The sequence below is a fragment of the Crocodylus porosus genome, unplaced genomic scaffold (assembly GCF_001723895.1).
Source record: "Crocodylus porosus isolate Cpor-Errol unplaced genomic scaffold, CroPor_comp1, whole genome shotgun sequence".
In the NCBI taxonomy this organism is placed as follows: Eukaryota; Metazoa; Chordata; order Crocodylia; family Crocodylidae; genus Crocodylus; species Crocodylus porosus.
The window spans coordinates 46,756,741-46,774,223 of record NW_017728950.1 but is presented as its reverse complement, the minus strand read 5'-3'; the positions used below and the strand labels follow the sequence as shown (position 1 = coordinate 46,774,223).

Sequence of the window (17,483 nt, the reverse complement as noted above, 5' to 3'; positions counted from 1 at the left end):
TGAGCCTGTGTTGCCTGTGGGAGCTGGCAACTCAGCAGGCTCTGCTGGAGCAGCAAGAGTTTGCTAAGCTCTGGTGGGACAGGGACCTTGGTGTGGCGGGCATTGGGGCCCTTGACCACCTTGGTTCATGCCCCTGATGGAACAGAGTTGGAGGTCCCGGAGTCCTCCTTTGTCCTGGAGGGAGACGGTAGTCTACCCTCTGGCTCCCGGGGGAGAAGGGCCTGGCAGTAGGAGTCAGTCTCCTGTTCACAGTCCCTGATGGCACGTAGTCTCTGGACTGTGGCCTGGAGCTCCTTCAGCTGGCGTGCCAGAGACCCCAAAAGGGAGCAGACCCCACACAGGGAGGTAGCCATGCTCCTGGGCCTTAGAGCCTGAAAAAGGGACAGGCAGGCCCTGCAGCCAAGAGCCAGGGGCTCCGTCTGCATGGAGCCCGGGACCATGGGCTCTGTCTGGGTGGCAGTCTCTGAGGTGCCCGAGGGGGGCATTTCAGAGCCCAAGGGGACCCTTGGGGTGCGGCGCGTGTCCATCCACGTCATGCCTCTGGTAGGCTGGCTACGGCTGGGACTGTCTATCCTGGGGGGTTTGCAGGAAGGGTCTCGGGTCCTCCCACACACCCTCTGCGCGAACTCCGTGCTAACTCACACGCCAGCAGAGAAGCGCGCCTGTTTGCGCAGCCTGTTCTCACGGCTCCGGTCGCGTGGCTCCCGGGGGGGCTGGGTGAAGTAGGGGCCTGGGCAGGGGCTTGACCTGGCTGGCTCCACGCAACTGCCTCCTCCCACTCAGAGAGGGGTTAACCCCTTCCCACCATGAGCCCTGCTTGGCTCTGGCTCTGCTGGGGGTTGGCAGGGGGCTCTGCAGCTGCTGGAGGGTGTCTGGGGTATGGAAGGGGCTTCGGGGGAGTGGGGGTGCAGCGGACAGACATCTCTTCTTCAGTAAAAACATTTATTAGGGGAAAGGCCTCAGAGCAAGAAGACCTGGCTCCCTCCAAAGTGTTAAGCTATCCCTCTATCCTCAAATCAGCACCCCCAAATTGCTCAAATGTTCCCTTTCCAATCTGCCCAGCTCCCAAATTCCAAAGCTGCCCCACGGGTTTTGGTCTTCAGAGTCCTCTCCTTCTTCCAGGTCCCTACTGGCTTTTCTTGATTCCCGTGACCATTTTCATGATTCTCTTGACCATCCCACCTTTATTGTTGTCTTAAAAAATCCAATCAAATCCTTTTGATGCTGGTCCATGTTGTCCTGTCCTGCATGTAGATTATTCTGGCTTCATTGTCTCTTTTTAACCCCTTCTTCTACCTGTATAAGTTAGACAGGAAAACTGAGGCACACAAAATGAACACAGTAAACACAGAAATATTACAGGAACCCATCCATGTCCTTCTGACAAAAATTACAGCAAGGTTTAAGGTCTCAACATGGCTAGTTTTGTTGTTGCTGTTCTTGCAAATTAGTGGATAAATAATTGCAAAGTTATTGCCCTCACTGACTGCTTTGTCTTTTATCTAACAAGGAAGGAACAATATTTCAATAACTGGATTTTTGCCAGATCTTAAGAACATTCACACTCTAAGCAAAACTTAGAATCTTTATGCATTTCCCCCCTGTGTTGGGCAGTAATAGCCCAGTGGATGCCCAGATGCATGCAGAATGGGGCAGGGAAGGTTAGCTGGTGAATGATTTGTAGGAATCCGGGTTTTCCATTTGGCACGGAAAAATGCGGTAATACCTTGGATTTCCTCAGTTTAAGGAGAAAACCCCAGATTTTGTTTCCTCTAAAGGAGAAAAAGGCAGGTTTCCCCTGGCAGGCTGGCAGAGTTCCAGCCTCCAAGGAGCTGGGGGTGGGAGGGCTGGAGACAGGAGCAGGGTGGTCTGGCAGGGGCACCATGTGCATGTGCACATGCATGCATGCACATGGCTGCCAGGCAGCCTGGATAGCAGCTCTCACAGCTCCCTGCAGCTAAGCAGGGAGGGATTGAGGCCCCCATACTGAGGGAGGGAGTTGAACAGGCCTGGGGCTGGGGCTGCTGCTTGGTGGGGCAGGGGGCTGTGGATCTGGGTCCTGGCCCCCATAGTCCTGGCAGCTGGTGGAGTGAGGGGCTCTGGCAGAGGTGGGGAGGCTGTGGCTGGGGAGTGAAGGGCAACAGCAGGGTGGGGGGGCTGTGGCTTAGGAGTAAGGGGCAATGGCATAGGCAGAGCACTGGCATATCAGGGCTGCTCAGCACCACAAAGCGGGGGGGGAAGAGGGGGCAGCCTCAGCTGGACCTGCATCCTAGTGAGCAAAGGGGGCAAGGGAAAGTCTGATTTTCTGTGATAAAAAACCCCATAATCAAATGCCAAAATTAATAGGTATTTAGAACTTATTTTATTATAGTGACTGAGGCACTGGTAGGCTTGCAAATTGCTTTAAAATTGTAAATATATTAATAAAACATTGAACATTGTGTTCAATTGATACCTATAGTGGTGTTTCATTTTACTCACAGAGAAATGTGAATTTTGGGGTTGTTAATCAGAGAATTTGCAGCAGTTCCCCTGCCCTCCCCCTGTATTTGCAATTTTGAAACAGAGAAAACCAGGATCCCTGGTGATTTGAATGCTGCTTTCTATTCCCATGTATTTCTTCAGGTCATTGGTTATCTATACAGTATATGAGGGGGAAAAAGTGTAGCTGTTATCCTGTTCCCTCACTACAAAACTTTGTTCTGCATTCCTGCATATGCTTAAATGCTGTGCTGGGTCAGGGCCGGAGATCTCAGCACTCTTGGCAGACTGAATACTACTGTATGTAATACCTAACCACAAGAGCAAATCCTCTTTGAACATATTTGAGCTGCTGCATTCATTCTCTTGCAATAGCCAATAACGTAAATTCTACCATAGAGCAAGGAAAGCTTGTATTTTAAAATATTGTAAAGTATATAAAAGTTCAAGTGCAACCCAGTGCTTTCGAAGTGACTAATTTGAAACTAGTGTAGGCATTTGGAGCAGTAGGATACCACTTTTTGTTTTATATAAATAAACCTTTCAAGATATTTCCTTTCAAGAAAAAATTAACCACAATGTACAATACTGAAGCTATAGCCCAAAGGAAGTCACTTGGCCTCTGGCCTGCCAAGATAAGAAACTTTAGGAATATAGCCGACATTAGGAGCTACAGCAAAGCTGCATTTTCTAGATAACTGGTTATGCAAAAATTTAAAAAAATTGAACAGAAGCAAAGCATTATTCAAGAACCAACACCTTCCCCCCCATAAATGTATGTGTTTGTATTATCCATTCATTTGGTTTTTTTCCCCCAAGGATGTCTGCACAGGCAGATCTTTTTGAAAAGTAGGGTGCAGATGGTAAGGAGTATCACATATAAAAAACATATATTTTTCTCCAGTTAAAAAACTAGAAGCTTTAACATTATGCTCAGGTCCTAGGGCTGTATTATTAAGTTTACGTTTGAAGCAAAAACAAATATAACTTAATTAGTTAAAAATATCTGCAGGGCTGTGAAGTAGCAACTTCATTTCTAGGAGCAGCTAACAGACAACAGATGCACCTGTACACACTACAGGTTTCAATCCCATTTAAATTAAATAGGTTTATAAAATTTAAACTTGTTTATTTTGGAGTGTCACATCTGTGTTCACACGCACTAGGTTTTCAAACAAATTAAGCCTTGGAGCGTCGCATCCGTGCTTATATGCACTAGATTTTCAAATGAATTAAGCTGTGTCCCTGGCTGGCTCTGCAGGAGAGTAGGATGGTCCAGCACTGCCCCCACAGCCCAGGGCTCCCCACCTACCCTGTGCCTGTGCCCTGCCATGTAGCTGTAGAAGCAGGGAACCAGCAAACCACAAAAGGGAAAAAAAAGCAAGCCATTTAGAAGCAAAAGCAATTCAGAGTGAACTACAAAAAAGTCGCAGCATTATCTGGTGGACAAAGAGGCTCATTACTCCTCTTTGAGTGCCTTTGTGTTTGCAAGCAATGAATCCATGGATGCAATGCTTTAATTTCCGGTAAGCCAAACAAAACTACATCTGAGGAGTTTTAGTTTAACGTACAAGACTTTTAAAGTGTTGGGAAATCCTGCTCATGCAAACAGACACGCAGTTGCACCACCTGAAAGGGCAAAATTCATGGTGTGTATATGAGCCTCAGAATTGCAAAACAAAGGATAACTAGACTGGTGGAACATCAAGGCCATTAAAAAGAAGAGAGAGTCATTAACACCTGTGGAATAAAGAGTTTAGAAGGGATCAGGTAGATTTTAATGAGCCACAAAATCAACTGACTCCCTTGGCACTGCCTGACTAGAAATGCTGATGCCACTGCCAGGCAGTTGATTTTAAACTTTGGGTGGACCAGGAACCAAAGGGAGGTGCAATGCGCCATTGCATTCCCCACCCCCCCGGCCGAATCCCCCTGGATTTCAAGTACTCACACCTCTCTTTCATGGAAATGAACATTAAGTGGTGCATGGGCTCAACCCTTTTGAATAATCTCATCCTTCTTCCCTTAGGCAATTGGTATTCTGATCCGTACTTCCACCCAGTGGGAAAAAAGTTTCATAATAATTGATTTTCAAAATAATCTCATCACATAACCTGCATTTATGTTCAAAGAGAGCTGAATAAAACAATTGCCTCAGAATTTATAAGCAAACTCTCCAAATCACACAATTAGTCCAACTTTTTTATCACCACTGCTCACAGACTTGCTATCTTCTTATTAGAAAAGAAGCTGGGGATAAAAAAGTTCCAGTCTTGGTATTCAAAACCCTTATTTAGGCATTTAAATAATAGTTGCCTGATTTTCAAGGGTGATGGGTGCCTGCAGGTTTAAATGATGGCCATAAGGCTGAGTGTATTTGGAACTCAAAATAAGGTTACGTTTTATTTAGGCATTTAAATAGGGATTGAGGAGCCTAGCTTTATGCAATTAGCTTTGCAAATGAGAGAACAAATCAGCATGTTCTGTAGGTCAGCACACTGAGGCTGTAGTGAAATGAGGTAGGAAATAAATTCCAGAGTGGAAGCCTATTTAGCCAAAAACATTCTGCTCCTTTCCTTCCTTCCTATACCTTTAGACAAACTAGATGAGAACTTGATTTTTAGGATCTCAGCAATCAGAGTCATCCATGGGGAGAAAAGAGATCGGTGAGCTATCTAGGACTCAATCCATTTCAAGTCTTAATCACACTCGGACAAAAAGTGGAATCCACCCTGCGATGGCTTGTGGAAGTAAACCCTGATGCTCATATAGAGAGTTAATGTTCCGTTAAGGGAGCTGTGTCTTCTCCAGCATTAGACTAATTCGTAAAGCAGTACTGGTCTACTACAGTTTCCACAGTGGAGCCATTGTAAAGGGGCAGTCATTATATTCCTCCTTTTCAAAATCCTTTCAAAGGCCAATAAGCTTTCTTCTATAATTCTGTTTGAGTAGTTCTCATAAAAGCACTAAATGCCATAGTACCCCTGGAATCAGGTTGGTTCATATTTATTCCACTGTATCCACATTTAGAAACTCTTTGTCTGCAATTACATTACAGAAATAACCCAGACAGGAGGATGTATTTGCAGTTCCAGTTTTGACCTTCCTCTCATATACTATCTCTGAATATCTAGAGTGCCTCCAATTACCATTTTTAATTTAATCTGAACCTACAATATTTTCACCTACACTCTGAAGCTTGTCCTATAGTGGGAAAAGATCCTGGTTGGCATTTTTATTGATGCACCTAAACCAGTGCCAGATTAACCTGTTAGTGGGCCCTAGGTAAATAAACTTGTGGACCCTGGGCTTGTCAAGACCCCCCTCCCAACCCTGGCACTGCTGCCTGTGGGGACTGCATCTTGGAGCTGCTTCTAGGAAGCAGCTGCCATGGTGGCAAGGCCAGCGGAAGGGAGGGGAACAGAATGGAAGGGAGGTGGACAGGGCCATTCACGCCACTGCTGCGGAGGGAAGCCCCCTGCAGCTCAGGGCACTAGGCATATGCCTTGTTTGCCTATGCATTAATTCAGTCCTGCCCAAACCAAAGTAGGCGCATTGCTCTCACTCTTTGGGGTCTCTGGGAAATGTGTGACTTGTTATAGGGTTGAAAGTCATGTACGAAGTAACATTTGAAGCTTGGGAGCAGGACTGTCAACATTTTGCTAAGCCATTACTGAAGAGTAATGGCTAATTACTAAGAAACCCTGGCCTCTCATGCCATTATTTTTAAGCAGAGTACCCACAGAGTTCTCTTAACTGTTTTAAAAGTTTTCCTGTGGAAAAAGAAGGGGAAAAACAAGGTCTTAGGCCCCCATGATTTAACTACTTGCCTGCAGACAGGCTATGTCCATGTGGAATCCTGTTGACATTAGTGCATCTTTCCACAGATGTGGGACTCCATCTTTGCACAAAAGTTTCAGGGTAGGGCCTTATATTAGAAATAGTTGTGTAGATTTTGACTGAAAACTGTATTGCATGCCTTTTAATTTCTATGTTATCATTATATCTCTATTAATAATTCCAAGCTGAAAGGTTTTGCAGAAATTTTTTGGTCTGTATAATTCCACTTGAGGCTTCGTGCTCATTTTATTTATTCTCACACAAAAATGTTTGGGGCTAAGTCTTATATTTTATCATCATTATTTAATGTGGGGGTTTTTTAACGTATGAAGAGTGTGAGCTTCCAGAGGTCCCACTGATAATTTTGTGGTAAGCTCAGTCATTGTAGCAAAAACCATAAATTAGGGTAATGAATTTTTTATTTTTAAATCTAAGCACCAAAATATTTCCGCAAGAGGAGAAAGAACTGCTTTCTCCTATTTTCTTCTGCCATTCCTTCATGCAGTAGAACAGAACAGGGCAATTTTTTAGCTCATGATTTTGTGGGTCTTTTGTTTGTTTTTTTAATACCATCTCATAACAAGGGTGTCCTGGTTCAGAACTGGCTCTTCTAGGCATTATCCTGTTGTTAATACTACAACCATTAATAATAATACTGCTTATTTGGCTAAAATTAGTTGAAACAATGTGCTAATTGGAGATTTGCTATTGTTTTCCATTTCACTTGGTCTTTTCAAGGATTTTTTGTTTTGTTTTGTTGTCAATAATACTACAACAATCTCATTTGGGTTTTTCTCCCCATAATAGAATTTTTATGAAGAGAAATAGTCCAACTAGAAGCTGTTGTCATCAGCAGCTTCATCTGTCTCTTCCGGAAACCTATAATCTCCTGCAATTCCTACTGCTTTAAAAACACTAACGTTACTTCAGCATGTCAGCTATAATCTCACTTTGCCCTCTACTGCCCAATGTAGTAGTGTTTTCTGTATTACTGAGTTCCTGATTGGAACCAGTTAAACCATACGTTTATTCAGTAGTGGAGCATAAATTACATTGCGATTGGAAAAGCAGGAATTGGTGGTTATGAACTGAAATCAATGCTAAGCTACCTTGAGAGTCAGGGACCGATTACTGTACGAGCCTTCTGTTACTGCATTAAATTCTGTACTAGCCTTTTGTTCCTTTTCACCAGCTAGGTAAGAATCCCTATAATAAATTAACAGAAGAAAAATCCATGTAACGTTCAAATCTCAATAGGAATGACGTACTTCAGATTTTAGCATACTTCACTGGGTCAGTACGCCAGGGTTTGGGAACCAGAAAATGAAAATGACTAATTACGTTTTCATTGCACAGTTTTCAGAAAGTGCAAAAAGTAAACAAAGAAATGAAACAAGGAGTTGCCTTTGAGTTGAAATGTTTTTCCAGCTGTAATGTTCAAAAGTTTTGTTAGTTACACAAGCAAAGGAACTTATTTGTATAAATATTTCTTTTTACTAGTGTTTCCAAAAAAAAGAAAAATAGAAATAGCTAGAACTTTCATCTTAATTTTGTTCCTTCAGTCTTTTTTCCCCATTATTTCAGGTCCTGGTGCCTTCTGTCCTCCATTGCATTTTGGATGTTTCTGTTTCACATCTGTTTTTCTTGAATCTTGTTCATTTAGCAGGTTCTTGATTTTGGCTTGAATACACAACTGGATATCAGGTAAAAAAAAGTTAATGGATAGATCCTACAGAAACCAGTGTCACATGCATACTGTATTGCTGACTGTGGATTACTATTGTCTTCATCGTTATCAGTAACCCTTCCAAAAATTGATCCTTTACCACTACAGTTTTGCATCTTTTTTTTGCATGACTGAAGATGTGTTTTCCCCCAATTAACATATACCAAGTTAGTGGGAGAAACTACCAGAAACTGACTTAGGGTAAATGGGCAAAATCCTGACCCCTCAGAACTCAATAGAAATTTTGACATTGACTTCAACAGAGCTATGATTTCATTCAGGTAATTTTTTTTTTCTTGGGGGAAAAAGAGGGGTACTGTTTGCTTGTCAGAAAAGAGGGGTGCTGTTTGTCAGGAATTCAGTTATGTTAGCAATTTTCTAACCATTTGAGAAGATTTTGTAAAATACGTTGAAATATCAAGGACTAAATCCTCCCACAGGTTGTGCTTGTGAACAAAGGGTAAAAGGTAGAAAACTTTTAATAACACTAAAACACGGTGTGGGCAGTGATATGTGATGTTTTGGCAGTACAGATGAACACTAGCAGGGTGCACAAAAGAGCAACTGTCTAACTTGACCTCAAGGCAATCTTCATAGGGTCATTATCTTAAAATAAGGCCGGAGCATGAACTTAATGTAATTAAAGCCAACTCAGAAAGAGATATTGTTATTCCAGAATAAGTGTTTCTAGAGTGGAAACTACTATGAAGAAGGTATTACAGAATAACTTACTCCACAATAGCTATTCCAGTTATAGCTACTGGATAACTTGAACTGCCCAAAAAAAATCGGATATTGGAAATTAATGAGACATATTTCTGGAAAACAGCATATCCTGAAAGAATCATGAATTAATTAAAAATATTACTGTGGCAGAAAAATGCTATCATTTAATATTTTAAATCCATGATAACTCAGTCATTTACAGGATTCCTGGAAAATGCCATAGCTTGGTGGTTCTTTTGTGATTAAAGGATTTAGTTTACAAGAATTAAGTGGGGACCATTTCTAGTGGTATACTTTCTCAGAAAAGAAAGTAATGAGATAATACTACTAGCTGAAAAATTAATGTTCTTTCCGTTGCAGTCATAGACAGTGAAAAATGTTGTCAATAACTTTGTGGCCAATATGGGATTACTTGCTTAATAAGCAAGGTTTTGTTGTGTATAAATAAAATATTACATTTTCAATAATATACGTATGCAACATTAAATAACTGACAACATATAGATAGTAACAGAAATCCACTGAAATTGAACTAAAAGTATTTTTGCAATGTAAATACATAATTACATAGTTTTCAGATCAAAATATGTGTACCTTAGTTTCTAAGCCTTAGTCACTGTCTCAATAAGTTGAAGACATGTCCTCACTTCCTCACGGATGATCTCCCAGGAACACAGGCTATATTGCTTGTCTTTTAGAAAGTTGTCTATCCTTTGAAAGTATTTTTTTAGTTTCAGTCTGTTGTCTTTCACATCACTTAAATATTGTGGCTTCTTTTCTATCTTCTTAAGTGAGCATGCCTCTAGCTTCTCAATTTGTTGATAAAGTCCATTCTGGAAACTTTCAAGGGATCTGCCATCCCAGGCAGCTAAGGTTAAATTTTTGCTAAACGTGTAGAAGATGCTTTGGAGCATTTCCTGAACTGCCACCTTGACATTGTCTTTCTGTCTGAGCTTCAGAATGTTGCGAGGAAAATTGAAGGGTACATGCTCATGTCTACATTGCAGAGGAAATGCTTGTCCTATTTTGTCCAGAAGGTGTAAACTGCTCTGAATCGCTTTGCTTTGCTGTAAAGGAGGAATATTACAGTCCAGAGTTGAGATTTGCATAGTGCACAGCAGTATGAAGAACATCTGAAGCAAACAAAAACGGGTCATGTTGGGATGATGCCTTAAGACTTCCTTATCTGTACATAAATCCTGACAGACACTGGAATGTGCAGAAGGCCTTTTGTAGTCATCAGTGTGTTTCCTCCATATCTTTGTATTTAATTATGCTGTAGGAGTAGTTTTCTTTCATCATTTGTTGGTTTTCAAGGTTTTTCCCCTACTGTTTGCTTTTGAAACTTACCACTTTCCTTTTTCACTTAGTGACTTCATTATCTACTTTCCTTTTTCTTTGAGCAGAACTTTAAATCATGGCCTGTTATTTTTGATTATCTATTCCATCTTCATACCAATTCTCTATTGCTCAGGATTGAAAGAAGCATCATACTGATGAATTTTTCATTAGTTCTTCCATGTTCTAGCATCAGGAGTTTGTTTCTAAAGCACTTAAAACATTACTTCTCCCTTTCCAGGACAACAGAATGCTTAATGCTAGCTAGCAAGATATATTCTTCCTGAAACTCAGTCAAGTGTTTTTTGCCTCAGTTTCCTATCTGTAAAAATGTGAAAACATTTGCTTTTGCTTAACTTTTGTCTACTTTGATACTAAAAGCACAGGTGGTTCTTTTCAGTATGGACATTGCCTTGTAGAAAGCAGCTCTGACCTCATTTGGGGATTGTAAGCGCTACTGTGGTACAAAGAAGGAAGCAGGAACAACTTAGGTACTCAGATGAAATGTTCTGAATTTTTCAGTCTGAATGCCCCTTTGAGTGATCACTGGCACTGCATTGTGAAATTAAATAGCTGAAGAAAGAGACATAAATAACTTCAGCCTTTGCAAATTGGTTTATACCCCTTGCAGTGAAATGGGAGCTGAAGATCTGTTCCATTCAGCAAAGGGCCAAGGCAGTTAGGCAACTTGAAAATCATATTTCCCCTCACAGTTAGCATGTGAACTTGCATTGAAATCTCATTCTGGCAACTTCCAACATGCATTGGGATCTGTCTATAATGGGTGGTGGCCACTTGATTTTTTTTGTTGGAGAGACTGAACCCTATTGGCTTTTCAGTATTAGATAGGCTTTGGCCTGTTCTTCTGCAGCATTCTGCTACCCCCCCATCTATGTAATGGACAGACTGTTTTGCACCATCATGATATCCTATGGGATTTAGGCACAAGCATCTGGCCTTGAAAGGCTGATGGAGAGAATTTGCTCTTTGACCTCCACACGGAGACAGGATAGAACCTATCAGCCACAGATCATCTCAGTTAGTTAATAAAGGTGCATGTTTGGTTGCTGAAGGACAAATTGCATAGTCCTTGTTTTCTTCTTGCATAGCTTACATTGTTATTACCTATAGACATGGGTTTATTCTAGCTGTCACCCAGATTTTTGGATGTGAAGTCCAGCATGCTTCAAATGGCCTGGGATAATCTTTAATGATTAGAAGTATATATGCTGTATTGCCTGTTTGTCTAACTGGTATTTCCCCCCAGCAACTGGCCAAACAGAGGATAAGAAATGTGCTATTATTATCACTTGAAACGAGCCATCCTTTAGCTTAATTGGCAAAAGGTCCTTGTTTCTAGAACTGGAAGAAAACTGCTCAAGACCCAACTTCCCAACAGCATGTGATCTTCTTGAGTAAATGTGTTGTCTGCTGTACATCAAATTGTTATACGTGCAGCAGCTGGAATTTCCAGAGAAAATTGTCTCAAATGGAAAGTTGGTTGCATGATCTTACACTGCTTTTGTTGTGCGCAAAGGGAAGACAAAAACTCTCCCTCCTCCCATAAAACACACCCTATTCCCTGAAAACGGATAAATTTAGAGCCTTTTTAATAATTTAGGCCTAGATATTAGGTGCCTAAATACACATGAAGTCCAAATTAAATCATTAGGAATTCAGCTCCTAGATAGTATTGAAAGATATGGGTCTTAGTTAACATAGGATTTTCCAGCCTTTAAATTAATTATTTTGTCCATTGAAAAACTTGTTCTAGTCATTTATGAAACACAAGAACAGGACTTGGCTTACTTTTGGGGAATAAAATATCCTTTAACATAAATTGAGAAGCATCTTTACAACTTAGTAGGGACATTTCTGTTCCTTATGTGGAAGCGTAATTGGCTATCAAGTAATCATATTAGTTGTGTTTATATGAATCGTCTCATTAAAATCCCCGTTGTTATTTAAGGAAGATGGGTTGAGCTCTTAATACTCTTAATCTCTCAGTAAATGCTAGTAAGAGATGAGTTCTTATACCTCTTATGAAACAATCAGAGCAAGTCAAAGACAACAACATCATTGTGGACCCAGCCTGCTATTTAAGTTACTGGTACTCTGAAGGTGCAGAATCAGTGTGTATGTTGGTTAGAACAGATACAAAAATGATACAAGGTCCCTTAACTTACTGCAAACAGTATGGTTGTGTAGTACTATACAGAAACAACTGATAAGCTACTGCTTATTTGGGCTAGGAACAAACATTCAAAAAGCCCAAGCCTGAATTGATGCAATCTTTGCAGGTTAGTCTAACCTGGCTAGGCTGAATCAGTTTGTAACTGCAAAGGCATCCCAAAAATGCAGACACATGTCTGCAGTGGCTCAGGCTAGAAGCTGGGGGGGGAGGGGGTGCTAGAGCAGACCACCCTTCCCTTCTACAGTGCTAAGCTGAGGGGGCATGGCCAGGCCCCAGCAGGATGTTCTTATTAGGGAAGGGTCCCCTGCCAGCTTCTGACCAGCCCAATAGGGAACTGATAACACAGTGTTTATCACCCCATTAAGAAAACAAGAGAGGGACATTGCCAGCTACCTGTTGATTCTGCCTTTGTCCCATTTGCCACAGCACGGGCTGTAGCCAGCATGTGGTCTGCTAGCTAATGCTGAGAAGTGTCTGCTAGCTAATGCTGAGAGGCGGGGAGCAGGGGAAGCCAGGCGGATACCTGCTGTCTCTGCCAAGCTCCAGCTCGGGAGCAGAGGGGAGGGGCCAATTCTGCTGTGGAGCAGAGAGTCCTGCCCAGCCCAGCCCAGCCCACCCCAGACAGCATGCCCAGATGCTGGGGGAGTCTGGTTTAACTTAAATCAGCAAGGGGTCTGGGACAGATATTGCATAAACTAAATTGACCCAAATCAGTAATTTCAGCCATTTTCAAACTGGTTTATGTGCACTGAATATCTGTTCTGTTACAGGTTTAAACCAGTTTCTGATCACTTAAACTGGTTCGTGTGTAATGTCTTCCCCAAGCCTTGGAGTAAATATATAGCTTGGATATCATGACTGCAGTAGTTCTCTATATAAATATATTTATGAATAAGACTGCAAATACACAAAATACTGTTAGAAGCAAAGGAAAGTAATCAGAAAATGTTTACATAGAATAAATAGTTTTAACTACAATAATTTATACAAAAGTCAGGTTTTTTTTGGTTTTTTTGGTTGTGTTTTGTTCCAGAACATGATCGTTGAACCGTATTTTAGTTCCTCTATTGACGATAAAGGTCTCTCTCAGGTATGCAGGCTGGTAAAGTAGCCTTTTCTGAAATAATTCTTTGGAAGATATGTTTTCTTCTTCCCTCATTGCGGAGTGGATTCTTCAGTTTCAGATCTGCAACAAAACAAGTCTGCAGTGTGCTGGTTATGCCCATTTTGAAAATTACAATTTCAAGCAGCTTAGGTAAGATTTTTTGCTTAAAGCCTTTGAAGATCTGCTGAGAAATCTCTTTGATTGCTACCTTGGAATTTGCAATGAGACTGTCAAGTTCAGGAAGTATTAATAAATGTAGGATTGTTAAATTATTTGAAGACAGGGCTGAAAAATACGTGTATCCACTCTTCTGCAATTGGCAAGTGATTTTTCTTGTCAGTTACCTTTGCATTTTAAAATGTGAACAATGCATTATAGTAGCATTTCACAACATGAAGCGTAGAGACTAAGTTATAGGAGGAGTAGTATGTTTAACTCAAGACACAAGGTTTTACTTTATTATTCCTCACTAAAAGAGGTGGTAATGTGAGGTTGGAGCTGGATATTTCATTCAGCTGTATTTGTTGAGTCAGTAGTTGCATTTTTCATTCTATGCTGGAATGAAAGAAAAAATTATTTAACCCACAGTCCGTTTCTAAGTGGATCTAATAAAATATATCCTAAAATGAACATCTCATTTTAAGCTGTAAGCAAGAAGGTTCAGAATTATATATAAAAAAAAATAAACCCACTTTTTAAAAATAAATCTTTATAATATAAATTTACCAACAGACTAAAATTAGGAATAGATGGAGCCACAAGAAAGTAGATTTTGCTTAGAGAAAATGCACGGAATTCCTGTGGCAGGCAAGGTTCTTTGAGTAGATCTTTTATTAGACCAGCTGAGTAGTTGGGGGAAAAAAAGTTCTTAGCAAGCTTTCAGGTGCAATCATCCTTCTTCAGGCATAGGGGGTCTCTGCCTGTGGAAATTCCATACTGCAATATAAGAGTGGAATGGTTACTGGACTTGGCATTCTATTTAGGACAAATTTTAAAAGAATTGCTTAGTGAGAATTTTTCAACACCAGTCTCTCTTTCTAGACTCCATTAATTCCACTCCCACCAGGGTTAGAAGCAAATATTTGGAGTCCCATTTGGAAACTGAGATTGTCCCCTTCCTTGATCAAAAAAATTCCAAATCCCTACTCTTCAAACTCAAAAAAATAATTGGGTAGTTGGAAAGGGAAAAGAGGGAGAGAGAGTACAATATTTTTTCAAGGTGGAGAGGAAAAGAAACAGGTCTCTAGTACTCTGGATGGATTTTTAAAGAGGTAGCTATGTACAGTTCCTTAGGTGTTTGCAATATTGAAACAAATGTCAGTGAAAATGGATGGTGTGGTGTTTAGGTGAGGCAAATTTATACAGTTTACTACTTGAGTTTTGCCATCACATATCACACAAACACACACCATTGTTGTTGGCAGTTCCTCAATTCGAGGATGATCTCCACCTTGGCTCATTGATAGGTCTTGAGGTGACTTACAAGCCCAATCCTTGAGCCACAGATCCATTGGCAGAAGTTGCAGAGTTTTCTGCAGGGGAGAGTAGACTTCAGGCTGGAATTCCTCTCCTCTTCCTTCCTCTGCTTTCTCTTCTGTGCTTTAAGGGCAAGATGCTTTGCATTGAATTGTGCTGCTACTTGGTTAAGGTTGGAGCACTGAAGTCAGCTAGCAATTGGCTCCTCCCAGGTCTTCATATTGGCATCTGTTTTCTTGAGGTATGCCTTCTTGTGGTGTTCTTGTAGCATTTTGTCTAGCTGCTGTGTGCACACAATGTCAGGTCCAGTGAAGTTGGTGCTTGACAGTCATTCACTCTATGCTGGTGTCATAGGCTTCAGGAAGGATGTTGGCGTTTGTGTGGCTGTCTTCCCATTTGATGCAGATGATTTTCCAGAGGCACCAGGTTCTTGAGATGAAAACAGTAGGCCAACAATGTTTCATATCCACAGGGAGGATGACAATTGCATTGTTGACCTGGATCCAGGTGTGTCTCCAGAGTTGATGATCAGTAAAAACACACCAAGCCAATTTCCCAAAGGAGGTGTGCACCAGATAATGTGCTGAATCTCCTAATCAATGTTCACTCTTTGAGAGAGGTGGTTACCTAGCTAAGGGAGTGCTCAACTACCTCCAGGTAATTGGAGGAGGGGTGAGGGCATGGTCATAGTAATGGCCCAAAGCAGGCTGATAGACCACTTTAGTCTTCTCAATGTTGACAGATGCACCCAAAATTCTGTAGTCTTTTGCAAAGAGATTCAATGTGGTCTGGGGAGGTTTTCTTCTGTGTGCACATAAAGGGCACTGTCATCAGCTATTTGGCGATCAGTGTCAATTCTGGAATGGAGGTGATCCTTAGCAAGAGCTGGGATAATGGTGAAGGGGATATAACGGTAAGAGTCTACTATAAACCTCCTAATCAGGAGCAAGAACTTGACCACGAATTTGTTGTGGAACTGGCTGAGGCTGCATGCTCTCGGTGCATGGTTGTCATGAGCGACTTAAACTATCCTGACATCTCATGGGAAGAGCACTCAGCCAAATCCAATCGCTCTCAATGCTTCCTCACATGCACTGATGAGCTTTATTTGTCCCAAGAAGTCTACAAGCAGACAAGAGGCAAGGTGCTGCTGGTCCTGGTACTGGCCAAAGGGGATGATCTAGTGAGCATCCTAAGAATCGAAGGGAAGCTGGGAGACAGTGACCATGAGTTGATCACTTCCTTTATCCACTGCAAAGCTTGAAAGTCAGTCAGAAATGCAGAAGTCCTTGACTTTAGGAAAGCTGACTTTCACAAGCTTAGGAGGATGCTCCCACTTTACTCGGCTTTGGTGAGGCTGCAGCTGGAATACTGTATCCAATTCTGGGCTCTGCAATTCAGAGAAGATGTGGAAAAACTTGACAGAGGGTCCAGCAGAGAGCCACTCACATGAATAGAGGACAAGAGAGCAGGCCTTATGAGGGAAGGCTAAGAGCCATGGGACTCTAGCTTGGAGAAGTGAAGGCTCGGGGTGACTTGGTGGCAGCCTATAAGTACATAAGGGGTGTGCATCAGGAACTGGGAGAATGTTTATTCACCACAGCACTTCAAAGGAAGACAAGGTCCAATGATCACAAACTCCTGGAAGACTGTTTTAGGCTGGACATAAGGAAAAACTTATTTACTGTCCAAGTCCCCACAACCTGAAATAGACTCCCTCCCAAAGGTGATACAAGCACCTACTCTGGACACTTTCAAGAAACACTTGGATGCCTATCTTGCTGGGATCATTTGACCCCCCAGCTCACTTGCTACCCCTTGGGCAGGGGGCTGGACCCAATGATCTTGTGAGGTCCCTTCCAGCCCTAATGTCTACGTAAGCTATGGTCAAAAAAATGGAGAACAGAATTAGGATGATGAGACATCACTGCTTGACTCCAGTTTGGCTGCTAAATGGATCTGTCTTTAGTCCACTACAAGGAACAGTCATAGTTGTCTGGTCATGCAGACCCCTCAGAATCTTGAAGTATTTTTCAAGGCCAGAGCTTTCTACAAGGCTTTGCAATTGATAGAGTCAAAGGCCTTAGGAAGGTCAGTGAAGGCTGTATACAGGTCCTGATATTGTTCCTGACGTTCTTCATGTCAAGTGCTGTACATGATGCTTTGAAACCTCACTGAAATTGCAGCAGGGCTTCCTTGGCAAGAGTTAGAAGATGGTACAGGATGATGAGGACAACCATTTTCCTTGCTGTGGAAAGGAGGGTAATACTTCTATAGTTTCCACACAGACTTATCGCTTTTCTTGAAGATAGTCATGATGCTAGCATTCCTCAAGTCCCCAGGGATCTTCTCATTGTTTCAAATTTGAAGAATAAATTAATGGAGTCTCAGTACCAGGTCCTTGATGCCAGGCTTGAAGCTTTGAGCAGGTATGCCATCTGGCCCAGTAGCCTTGTTGCTCTTGGTTACCTTGATGGCATGTCAGACTTCTTCTAGGATAGTTCATAGACTTCATAGATTTCATAGACATTAGGGCTGGAAGGGACCTCGGGAGATCATCAAGTCCAGCCCCCTGCCCAAAGGGCAGGAAGTCAGCT

At 41.8% G+C, this 17,483-nt stretch overlaps 1 pseudogene; it reads right to left on the bottom strand.

The window, feature by feature from the left end:
- Positions 1-7,732: 7,732 nt before the first annotated feature.
- Positions 7,733-10,016, bottom strand: LOC109323300 (annotated as a pseudogene).
- Between the last annotated feature and the right edge of the window lie 7,467 nt (positions 10,017-17,483).